Genomic DNA, 12,590 nt, shown 5'->3' with positions numbered 1-12,590 from the left:
CACTTAGCGGACTTGCAGTTAAAAAGCATTGCAGTTAAACCGTTTGCACCGAGCGAACGTCTACTGTACCTATAAGTTTAGCTTGAAAAATCACCATGTTAACCTATATACCTATTCGGTTTGTGAATACCAATCTTCACCCATGGTTACGCCCGATGTTCGCCACATCACGTTTCTTCTATTCACCATACATTGATGATCTGGTCCATTATCGAATGGCCGACGATGCAACCGGTTTGACAACTTCCCACGAACTCGTTCGTTCTAGGTGACAGAGGACGGTCGGTGATATGGGATAACACTTTATAGGCAGCTTTTAAAACGGTGATCGCTCTGAAGCTCTCCCATTCCCCGAATGATCATCTTTCTTGTGAAAGAGGTACCTTCCACTCCTCTGGTATGGTAGCTGTTTGGTTTCCCAGATCCTGATTATCAACAGGTGCAAACAGGTAGCCAAATTTTCTTGGCCCATCTGGATGAGTTCAGCTACGATACCATTCTTACTGGTTTGTTGGTTTGGAAACCAACTGGAACTTACTGGAAGTTGCATTCTTAACTTCTCTCAGACTCAAAGTAGGAGTTGGAGCCTCCCTGAAGCCTCTGAGACTTTTAAAAACGCCACTGAGACCCTCTAAAACCCCTAGGAAAGACCCCCTCAGACCCCCCAGTACCAGGCCTGCCAGCCTCTGAAATGTCCCTGAGACCCCCTAAAGCAAACGCTGTTACCCCCTGGAACTCCCCCCTCACCGGCACCAACTCTGGGACCCCCCGCAACGGCTATAGGACATTACCTCGAATTCCATTACCACGAATGACACATTACCTCCATTACTTACTTTTACTCCATTACAGTAGACGTTCGATAAGTGCAACATGTTTACGTTTCAGTTATCGAATGAAATTCGCTAACTTCAACGGCTGACAGCCGTCAAACAGTTCACGGTGTGTCTGGTAGAAGAAATTTATTACAAAAAAATAGGCATCGCTAATTTTTACGCTACGTGAAAGTTGACGCTACCAGCTTTCATTCAAGCCTAACATCGAAATATTCCATCGGGGGAACTTTTTCATACAAAAATTGGGTATGTTTGTTAAGTAGAAATAGGGATTAATTTGGAACCGTTCATTTTGTATGGGGAAAAACAGTATTCTGAAAAAGTTGTTCGGGATCCCTCGGTGGATTTTTTTGAGGGACCCTGCAAATGAAAGCTGAAAGCCTTTATTTTTGAATAGCGAAAAATTTGACTATGCCCATTTTTTTGTTATAAACTTTTCCCATACACACGCCGTGAGTTATCAATTGCTGTTGGACGCAGCCAGAATGCATTCAAAAACATCGCAATGCAGCTGTAGTGCATCTGAAAAACATCGCAACTCTGTTGACGTTTCGTTTTTGACAGATAGCGGTGCGATAACTGCAAAATTGTTGCACTTAGCGGACTTGCAGTTGAAAAGCATTGCAGTTAAACCGTTTGCACCGAGCGAACGTCTACAGTACTTATCTATTACCCCGTTCGCAAGTCTATCTGAAGACCCGATCTGGGTTATTAACAATGCTCCTAGTAGTTTGATCACATTTTCATCGGAAATTATCCTTCTTTGAACACACCTATGTTGTTCTTTCTGGCCTTACTACTACCACAGACAAACATACGTCTCACTCTACTCACTTTCCATCGTTCCCCTTTTTAACCCTTCAGCGCGCGCGCTGTTGTAAAAAGTACAACACCACCAAAAAACCTCGCTCGTTGTATACAACGTGCGCGCGGTGCAGTTTCGGTTGCTCGATGGCGCGCGTCCTGGAAGGTTAACGGATTATTCAAATACATTCCGAAGTTCGCGATTCGCTCGCTCATGACGCTCGCATCGTTTTTGCTCCTGTTTGACGTTTGCTCATTACCGCCATCTACTCAGTGGGTTTGCGTACCACAGCGTAATTAGCATTGGACGATTATGTATGCGTGACGATAATTTTTATCGCATTTTGTTCCAAGTGATACGTTAACGGATTATTCAAATACATTCCGAAGTTCGCGATTCGCTCGCTCATGACGCTCGCATCGTTTTTGCTCCTGTTTGACGTTTGCTCATTACCGCCATCTACTCAGTGGGTTTGCGTACCACAGCGTAATTAGCATTGGACGATTATGTATGCGTGACGATAATTTTTATCGCATTTTGTTCCAAGTGATACGTCTGTTTGTCTGTGCTACTACCTTCTTTTAAACATAGGCTATTCCACAGGCTGAGACCCCATGAAACGCCACTGACACCACTTGGTACCCCTTAACACCACATTAATCGACCCTGAGACCTCCTGGAACCTGCATGAGGCCCCCTGAAACGCCCTTGTGACATCCAATGAGACCCCATGAAATGCCCCTGAGACCACCTGGTAGGGCCCATATAGCCGAGGCGGTAAACGCACGGGTATTCAAAATGACCATGCTGAGGGTGATGGGTTCGATTCCCGGTCGGTCCAGGATCTTTTCGTAAAGGAAATTTCCTTGACTTCCTTGGGCATAGAGTATCTTCGTGCCTGCCACACGATATGCACATGCAAAATGGTCATTGGCAGAGGAAGCTCTCAGTTAAAAACTGTGGAAGTGCTCATAGAACACTGAGATGCAGGCTTTGTCCCAGTGAGGATGTTACGCCAAGAAGAAGAAGAAGAAGAACCACCTGGTATTCCCTTGAAGCACCATGAAATGCCCCTGCGATCCCATGTAACTCCCTAAGACGCCCCTGAGACCACCTGTTATCCTCTGAAGCCCCCACTCAACACCGTGGGACGTCCAGAAACGCTCCTGAGACCCCCTGGAATTTCGCTGGAACCCCTGGGACGCCTGATGAGACAGAATACTTCCTGAAAATCCCTGGACCCCCTGAAACACTCCTGATATCCCCTAGAACACTGCTAAAACCTCCGGAAAGGCCCCAGAGAATTCCTGAAACCAGGTGTGATGGTTAAAGCACCTGATTATCATCTGGAATTGAATTCTACTCCCGACAAACTCACACAGTTCATCCTTCGTACGCAGAGTGTCTACTCATACGATGATATAAAATTCGCAGAGTTTATCAGGTGAAAACTTTAAAAGTTATTGACTCAATTGCAATGCAGCGATTTGGTGGAATTTCTTGGATAATAAATCTAATATTTACCTTGCGGGGAACTTTATTTATTCCTATTCGGATTTGGCACTGCGACCAGTTGACATTACCCGTATCCTTAGTGTAGGACGTACCTTACCGGTCAGACTAAGGCCCGGGGATAGAACTGCTATCCCCAATTTAAGGTGTTAAGCAGAGCCTGTGGGGTACCTGGGCACCCCCACAGTATTTTGTTCCTTACCGCGTTAATGCAGGGCTCTGGCGTGGCGGACCTCCTTTCCCGTGCAGATATCAGTTATCAGTAGGTCGGCTCCAGAAGAACGTTCTGCTCCATTTGGGAAATTCGTGCCATAGGTGCAACTCCCGTACACCTCGTATCTATGTAATCTTGAGGAACGAGCGGATCGCTGTAGAATCGGTCGTTTCAAATATGAACGATTTTTTAATTTGCGCCTGGAATATAGGCAACAATGAGGAAGTGCTCGAATCAATGTTTTAAAGAAGTGTGGGTGATTTACACGGTAGATCGGTAGAAGATATTGGAGGAGAAAAAGCGATCAACAGGAAACCCGGAACAGCTGATGATTGCTTACGGGAAAATTTTTCGTATGGAAATTGAATTCAAGACATAGACAGGAAACCCTTGAATTATGGGAATCAATGAAGAATGGGAATAGAAGAGGTTTCTTAGTTGGTCTGGGAGATCGAGAAGGTCTTTCCCATTTGGACCACCGAGTCGAAAATAGTAAAAAGTTTTAAGTGCAGTGAGAATAGTCGAAGTAAAATTAAAATGTGTTTAAGAGAAAAAAAATGAAAAGAAAAGAAAGCTTAAATAATTTAAAATAAATGTTCTTTCCAGAGTTTTTAAACAAAAGTTTCTACAGATTTTGAACCAGAAAATCGTGAGTCGCGCGATACAAAAGAGTAACGAAAAGTAAACTTAACTTAATTGAAATGATGGAGAAAAATAGTGATTAATATTTTTTGTTAATGATTTTATAGAAGAGAAGCGAGATATATCGTGAGTCGTAGCAGAAGAAAACTAAAAGAAAATAAAGGGAAGCACAGGTAATTTGGCTGAATTGGTTATTAAGTGTGTGATTGGTTCTGATGGACGTTTTATTTGTGTAGCCACAACCAGGTGGCGAATCCGTTTGGGATTCCTGGCCACGAAGTCGGAAGCCAGAACCAGTGAGGCAAGGTGCGAATACGAGGGGTTACCACAGACAAACAGACGTAACACCTTGAACGATTTTCATGGAAATCCATCGCCCAGTTCACACTACTATCACCTGGTGGAAAAGTTGCACGAATCACTGTGTTGTGCAGTATCGTCAACAGAAGGCGCTAGTGTGAAACGTCAAACGCATAGAAAAACGATGCGTGCGCCTCTGGTTGTGAAAGCTACAACTAGGAAAATTTAAAATGATCGTTAAGAGGAAACAAACCATCATCGTTAAGCAAAAAATCAAAAGCAGTTTTCTCGCTGAAATCTCAACCAATGTTGATAAAAATTTATCACTACACTCTGACGACCATCTGGATAACAGTGAAATAATTTTCTATGGCGGTTTTGTGACTTAAAGGAAGAAAACTGCTTTTGAAAAATTGATGATTGCTGATGACTGAATGATGGTTATTTGAGCCTTAAAAGCGTGGTCGATGGAAATTTCGCAAGTGTTACGTCTGTTTGTCTGTGGCGTTACCGTGCAGTTCCAGACTCCGAAGAAAGTGCTCGCTAAAGTGGTTTTAGCGTGATCACCCTGGGTGTACCGACCGCCTCGGTGCATTTGGAGAGCGTTGGTTCATCGTGAAAGAGTGCTCGGCCCACGTGCGTCACACCCGCCAACCCGTGATCGCCACCTCGTGGAGAATCCAAAGGGGGAAAGTTTTCCCAACGCCAGCGTGATCACCCTGACTCACGTCCGGAAACAAAGGTTATCCGTGAAAGAAAAATACCACTCACCGACGCCGAAGGAACGAAGATCACGTGCTTCATCGTCAAAATTCCGATCGTGATATGTATGTAGCGCCGCCTCTACTCGCCTCGGGTCGACTCATCTCGCCACCCATCTGGTCACGAGAGATCCCACCTCTAGCCATCTGGTCACGAGAGATCTCCACCCGTCTCGTCTGCTGAAGTTTGCTTCGCTGCGGGCGCCCTGTACTACGACCACAACTATCGTCCGGCGCCGAAGCACAAAGACGATCGTGAACCCTAGCATCGCCTCTCCTCGTCTCGCCTAGAGTCGTCTTGCCACGGGGTAGTTGCTCCCGTCACTCGTCTACCGAAAAGTGGCTTCGTTGTGGACGCCAGCCGCATCCACTTCCACCAGCATCCGACGACAACCAGTGCTTCGACGATCGCACTTTCGTGGAGCATCCAGGTCGATCGTCGTCGGTCGTCACCACCCTATCAACCAGATTCGGATTTCCTTTATAGTGCGATATCGATCGATATCGAAAATCTCTCACTGGTTGACCGGGCACGGTGACAAGAGCACCCCAAGAGGGATACGGCTAGGTATCGAAACGTCATCAAACTGTAATTACCGAAAAGCTGACACACACCATCACACAACACGAGTAGGGACCTTTTATTGTGAATAGTAGGGGAAGAAAACAGAGTAGAGGATTAGGAAGACTCACGTACAGAACACAACACAGAGGGGAATGGCGTCACGAGCAGGGACTGAGTGACCATCGAGAAGTTCGGTACCGTAGGCTAGCGAATTGCTCCGGGAGAACTCTCGATGGTTGGTCAGTAAGTAGCTAGCTCTTGCAGGATATAGAGCAGGGGAATGTATGTCTTTTCTTCTTGAAAAAAAAAACAATACAAAAAAACATTTGTTTTACAATAAAACATTTAAGCGGACTTTTTTCTATTTTGATTTTTAAACGGGTCTTTGAATAAATTTTAAACTTTTCTCTATGCAACATAATAACTAAGATATTCTTTTGGATGAACGAATAGAAACGGAATAGTGGGAATTGTTTGGACAAGAATTTGGGAAATAGAGGACAGAATCGTGGGAATTGTTTCTGATGGGAGTTTTGGGAAATACAAGAAGAAGGATCCTATTTTGGGCAAAACCAAAGCTAGCTGGGCACAGTTGATCGGAGGTCTTGGCAGACGACTTTGTCGTCTGGCACAAAAGCCAGGAGCTTAAGGACCCCTATCAGGATCCTTCTTACAATCTAATAAACAAAACAATCAAGCAGGTGCTAGTGGTAGTGGCGATGCTAACTCCTTCGCAAGGAGTGGGTTGGCGATCCGTTAAGTAGAAGTGAGGAAGCAGGTGCGGGAAACTGCGCACGCAGCTCCAGCGTTGGAGCTCCGATCCACTCCTCGACAAGACAGTCGGCAGAGATACTGAACGGAGCGTGGTTGTTGAGGGCCATCATCCAAAAAAGAGGTGGCTGAGCAGCCAAGCAGATCATCGACTTTGTCCACGAAGTCTCCAACATTAGAAAGAACCTGAAAACGGCCCTGTTGCGACTTCGTAAGCCGATGGATGATGCCAAGTAGTGGCGGAACCTGTTAAAGAAAAGGTCACGAATTCTACCCAGACGGAGGACTCCGCTTTCGCTGTAAGTCCAAAAGGTGTGGCGGATGGGACTTCTTGTGATAAGCACTCGTAGAAGCGGGTGAGGAAGACGTTAGGTGAGGAGCTATTATGCGGTGCCCGCAAGGTTAGGAGAATACGAAATCCGAAGGTCGACAGTATTGCCGGCAAGTCCGATCCCAGCCAGGCGTCCCGGAAAGCTGGGAAGGGTGGGCCAGAAAAGGCTGACCCAAGGACTGGCTCGTCCCGGAAGGAAGGGAACAGGGGGTTGCGACCGTTGTTAGGCCCTCAGCAACCACAGAGTAGGGTGAACCAAGGGGAGGACGTCCCCTTGGACAAAGGTCGAGCGGAAGAAGAAGAAGATAAATCCGCAGTTTGAGGTAGCTAAGCGCGAGGAAGGCGACGCGCTCGATATTAAGACCGAACAGTAGAAGTAATCGGATGCCTTGAAGGCGATGCGAAGCAACGCCAAACACGCGGATCTGAGAGTCGAAGTGCGCAGTATCAGTTTGGCGGGAGAGGTCCTTGGTGAAGGGGTAAAGGTGAGGGCTCTCACACGCGACTCTGAAGGTGAAAAACTTAGACGAGGTCACAGAAGTGGAAGTGCTCGTCATGGCACTGCGGCAACAGTGCGATGTGCAGGTGGCAGCCGAACCCGTTAGGCTTCGGAATGGGCCGACAGGGACACAGATAGCTTTGGTTCATCTGCCTGTGGTGGACGTAAAAAAAGTCCGTTAAAGAAGGGAGGATTGAGGTAGGCTGGTGCGTATGTCATCTGATGTTCCACGAGCCACCGGAGGTTTGTTTCAGCCTCTTAAGCAGCTTTCAAGCTACTACTCGGAACTTTCAAGTTCATAGAAGTTCAATTCGGAGAGCGGAGAGGACACAACTCTGGACAATATTGTTCAGAGGATGTATAATGATGAGTTTGGCTGAAATGCTGTTTCAACGGCTATCACCCACATCGTCTTGAAGTGGAGGTGGCGCGTGGACTCGGAGAATGGCGATACAAGAGGTGGTCCAGGCCCAGGGGTTCAGAGTCGGCTACGTAGGTCATACTGGTGCCCTGCTGTCAAAATCGACCTTTACAGCGATTAAATGGCCGCGGGGAGAACATCCTGGTAGCGATGCTGTCTTGGCGTCGGTCTACTGGGTTGAATCCGAACACGCGGTTGAAAAGGGATCCCCGACAAGGTCGAGACTGGTACCGTGTGCAGGCCCCAAAAAGAAATATGAGATAAGGGCCTGTCCATAAACTACGTAAACTTTTAGGGGGAAGGGGGGTTCTGGCCAAAGTGTACGCTCCATACAAATTTCGAAAATTTTGTATGAACAAAAGTCTACGAGGGGGGAGGAACCATCTCAGACCCCCCAGATGGTCTAAAAAGAGTATACGTGGCTTATGGACTGCGCCTAATAAGCAAGTTTGCTCATTTTGTCCCACTTTCCCTCAGTCCAGTTAGCCAGTGTGGTGCGGTGATGACAGCGACGTCCTGATGGTTAGGTATCAGATCGGTTCAATCGGAATGAGGATTGCGTCGCGCCGGAATGTTGGTTGAGTTGATGATGGGCTGTGTAGCCTAGCCACCACCATGCCACCGCGCCGTTATTGGCACGCGGTGCTAATTTTCCATTACACTGCTGGCTTTTCATCGCGGTCGGTTGGTTGGGATCCAGTGTGGTGCAGAAGCGCATCAGCTCGGAAAGAACGCCCATTGAGAGCCCCAGGGGCTTACAATTATTGGAACTATACCTGATTGCGGTTGCCCCACCACTGACTGACTGGTCTGAAATGGTGGCCGATGTCGTAATTGTTATTATGGGAAACCCATCAGATGGAAAACCAATTAGCTGACCGCAGACGAATTTTAAAACAGGAAGGCAAACTGTATATATTTTGTGTTTATTTATGAGGTCAATTGTTCGTTTTGATCAATGAGTTCATTTTGCTTTCGGTAGGGAGTTATTTTAAATTAAACAATTACATAGCATTGAATTCATTGTCTATAATGTACCCACAGTGATATGGGTTATTTCAGAAATTATAAATATAACGAGCTGTCCCGGCAAGCGTCGTACTGCCTGACTTTTTTGTTTTTGACATGCTGTTCTGGAGAGAGAAAAGCCTAATTAAGCAGAGCTTAAAATATGAAATAGGTATTTCACTAACAAACATTACGAAAATGTTTGCTCGGTTTCCATAGCTAACATTCCTTTACTTCCCAGACGACAATAAGGATGTTATTACAGTAGACGTTCGATAAGTGCAACATGTTTACGTTTCAGTTACCGAATGAAATTCGCTAACTGCAACGACTGACAGCCGTCAAACAGTTGTCAATTGCTGTTGGACGCAGCCAGAGTGCACTTAAGATCATCGCATTGGAGCTGTAGTGCATCCGGAAATCATCGCAACTCTATTGACGTTTTGTTTTTGACAGATAGTGGTGCGATAACTGCAAAACTGTTGCACTTAGCGGACTTGCAGTTAAAAAGCATTGCAGTTAAACCGTTCATGTCTGCTCATGTTAGAATTTCCTTCACGGTTGAGTTATGGCCAGAAGTCGCATTGCAGTCAACAAAAAAGTTATACCACGTTAAACTAAGTGATCCTCAGCAAAACCTCTGTTTTGCTACATGAATAAAACGAAAAAACGGGAGAAACGAACTAAACTAAAAGCGGAAAAGTTTTAATTTCCCGTCTCTTCACTCATTTGATAAAGTTGTAATTAATCTCTTTTATTCTACTGTTCTCCAGCCGCTCATCCCTGGTAGCCCGTGGATTGCAGCTCGCATGTCTATAAAACCTACATAAAACCATGTCGCCTAACGAGTCGAGCCTCGCACTCGACGAAGATCTATTCTTTTATTCGCGCTTGTACTTCTACTCCTCTCTGTTTCGAACGGGAATGCCAGCCAGGAGGAGAGAATGATGTGATAAACGGCCAAAGAGATTTTTCAGAGATTTAATTAGGAAAACGACAGTCGAGGGGAAAACTTCCTGATGGCAGAACGAACTAGAAGAAGCCCCTGCAGCGAACGTTAATTTGCAGCTTGAAAAGTGAGAATACTTTGCGCTGATTGCAGCAGTTTTCTACATTGTCTGTTCTTGTTCTCCGATTCATGGCACCGAGTCATATAGTGAACTAGAACGTGTGTCGTTAAGGGCTGTTTTTTGAATACGAATGTGTGCTACAGATCAATTTCAAAACCTTCTCGAGTAAACAGTGTACCCGCATAATCACAAACTGTAAATGCAACGTTTCTCATACTGTAGATGACCATTAGCAATTGTCATTTAACCATTTCTCAGACTATCGGAGATAACAGTAAGCTTACCATTCCATGTACATATTTGCCAGTTTGACAAATGGTAACCCGCCAATTTACAGTATGTGGAATAGGCGGTTAAGTTAGGTTACCATAAAAAATCGGTCGTTTTCCCGAACAAATTTTTCGCAATACCGTAAAGAATATGGTCAATATACTATCCAGTTTTTCGAACAACTTACTGCATAGCAAACGGTTAGAGAACAGTTTGACCATACATTTGGAAGAAAAACGAGTAATGTATGAATGACGAGTAATTTATTGTTCTTCATAGTAGAACTACTGTATACCATATTGTATTCATATAGATTTAAACACTGTATTGTACTGTGATTTTATATTTGTACCATGACAGAAATAAAAAAGAGAACAAATTTAATTATATTCAATGGAAAAATTACTTTTACTAATCGTGATAGCTTCCATCATTCCTTACGCCAAAATTGAGCGTGTCCTAGGAACTCCTTCGTCGTTTGCTTTCCGCTCCAGCTTGCATAACGAGGTCACCATGGATGTTTGCTGGATCCGAGGCTGGATCGTCCGGATGTTGCACAAATGAAGGGGACGTTGGTCTCCGTTAGGTATGCTGCCGATTAGTGCCGGGTAGATACCGTTTCCTACTACGGGAGAATATTTACTGTGAGTTGGATGATCACAACTTTTCTGTCTAAGTACTTACCGCTAACAGCACATTAGCTGCTACTTCTGGTACACCGCCCCGATTTACTACGGAAGATATTAGTCGAAATCTGGGCTCCGAAACAAACTTGCTTTTTCGATTGGCTGCTTCCAATTTTTTTCTTTGTTTTGAATGTTGTCAACACAACCATTAGCCGATTTTCATTAATTCACGAATACAGATGCGACCACTGCTTGTCATATTGTTCATCTTCAGTGGCATATAGTGAAACGCATGCGTGTAAATGTGTTGCTCAGAATATGCACAAACAGTTTGTCATAAGGTGAATTAATATTGCCACCATTAATTGCGAGCTTCCATCTTTATACCATTCAACAATATCTGCACAGTATAATATGATGTCACCACTTGCTATGCATTGCATAGACCGTGTTATATAGTTGAATGCGTTGAAACTTATATTCTTCGACATTAAAGCAACTATTAGTTATACATTAACAGCAACAGATAAAAGAGATTTACTGTTTGGAGATTAAGACAAACTGTAAATCTCTATGCGGGTAAGCAAAATACATTTATTTCATTTATTTAGCATAACATCACAGACAAAAAGACGTATTACTTGGGACAAAATGCGATAAAAACCATCGTCACGAAAACATAATCGCCCAATGCTAATTACGCTGTGGTTCACAAACCCACTGAGTAGATGGCGGTAGTGAGCAAACGTCAAACAGGCAAAAATGATGCGAGCGCCATGAGCGAGCGATTTGCGAACTATGGAATATTTGAATATTCCGTTAAAAAATGGAAACGATGGAAAATGAGAAGATTGAGACGTCTGTTTGTCTGTGATGACATCATTAAAAATAAAACTGAATCACAATGATCTTGTACCGACTTTGCGATTCCTCAAAGCAGAATACTCTCTTCGAATGAGTATAATCTAGTGCCTTTTAATTCCGCCCTCTAGTGATTATCCTTTGACAGATACGCATATTTCGACTACCACTTGTAATCTTCGTTGGTAATAAGTAAAATTGTTTTGTAAAACGTTATTTTTTTATGTTTTTATTACGTCATTTGTCAATTGTAAAACTGTTAATTGTCCATATCTATCTATCTATATAAAAAAATGAAATGGTGTTTGTATGTCACGAATAGGCTCGGGAACGGGTCAACAGATCGACATGATTCTTTCAAAATATTAGGAATAGTGACCGGGAAAAGTGACCGGGAAGGCCAGAAAAACGGGAAAATCAGTAATTCCATTTTGAGGGGCATTTTTCTACAGAGCTGCATGTCAAAAAACACAGTAGGCAGACAGAACGACGTTTGCCAGGACAGCTAGTTATGGATTACTGCACGAATTTATGCTGGCCTGCTTACTCTCACACGAAATTTGACGTTTGAGCGGTGTCGGCACCTCTCAAACGTCAAATTTTCTGTGGGAGCAAGCAGGCCAGCATAAATTCGTGCAGTGGACCATTAATAATACTATATAGATCCCTGAGGAAGGTCCCAAACCAGGGCCGAAACGTCGAAGCGAGGAAATTGTAGTTCGCTTAATGTTTAAATAAGACTGCTGAGCCAATATGTACAATAAATGTCCCAACTTGTAATCTTCCTCAGTGTTAGTTATCCACAATTGGTGGTCGGAATACGCGTTCAAATCTGTCAATGGATAATCACTAGAGGGCGGAGTTAAGAGATATAAAACCACAGAGAACAGACATCCAGGCTAGAACTAATTTCAATCAGAAAGTTGTGTAAGGATTTGAATCTTCACTTGAGTAAGGTTGCAAACCAATATACGATGACAACACTAACGCCGCCAAACACCATATTGCCACAGTCAGTGGTGAATTGAAACATTTCAAGTGGTGAATTTAATTAGTATGAGAAATTAACCGATTGCAGCGCCACGGTATTGCCACTTG

The 12,590-nt window shown here is 44.2% G+C and overlaps 1 long non-coding RNA gene across 1 annotated transcript in view; it reads left to right on the top strand.

Annotated features, from left to right (window-relative positions):
- Positions 1–1,297: 1,297 nt before the first annotated feature.
- LOC134292039 (uncharacterized) overlaps positions 1,298–12,590 on the top strand; it is an 89,374-nt gene continuing 78,081 nt past the window's right edge. The window contains exon 1 of the long non-coding RNA XR_009999420.1: positions 1,298–1,462. This is a non-coding gene — a long non-coding RNA (uncharacterized LOC134292039). The remainder of the gene's footprint in view (positions 1,463–12,590) is intronic.

Source organism: Aedes albopictus, chromosome 3 (assembly GCF_035046485.1).
Source record: "Aedes albopictus strain Foshan chromosome 3, AalbF5, whole genome shotgun sequence".
Classification (NCBI taxonomy): domain Eukaryota; kingdom Metazoa; phylum Arthropoda; class Insecta; order Diptera; family Culicidae; genus Aedes; species Aedes albopictus.
Note: the sequence above shows the minus strand (reverse complement) of the source record. Positions and strands in the feature narration are given on the sequence as shown.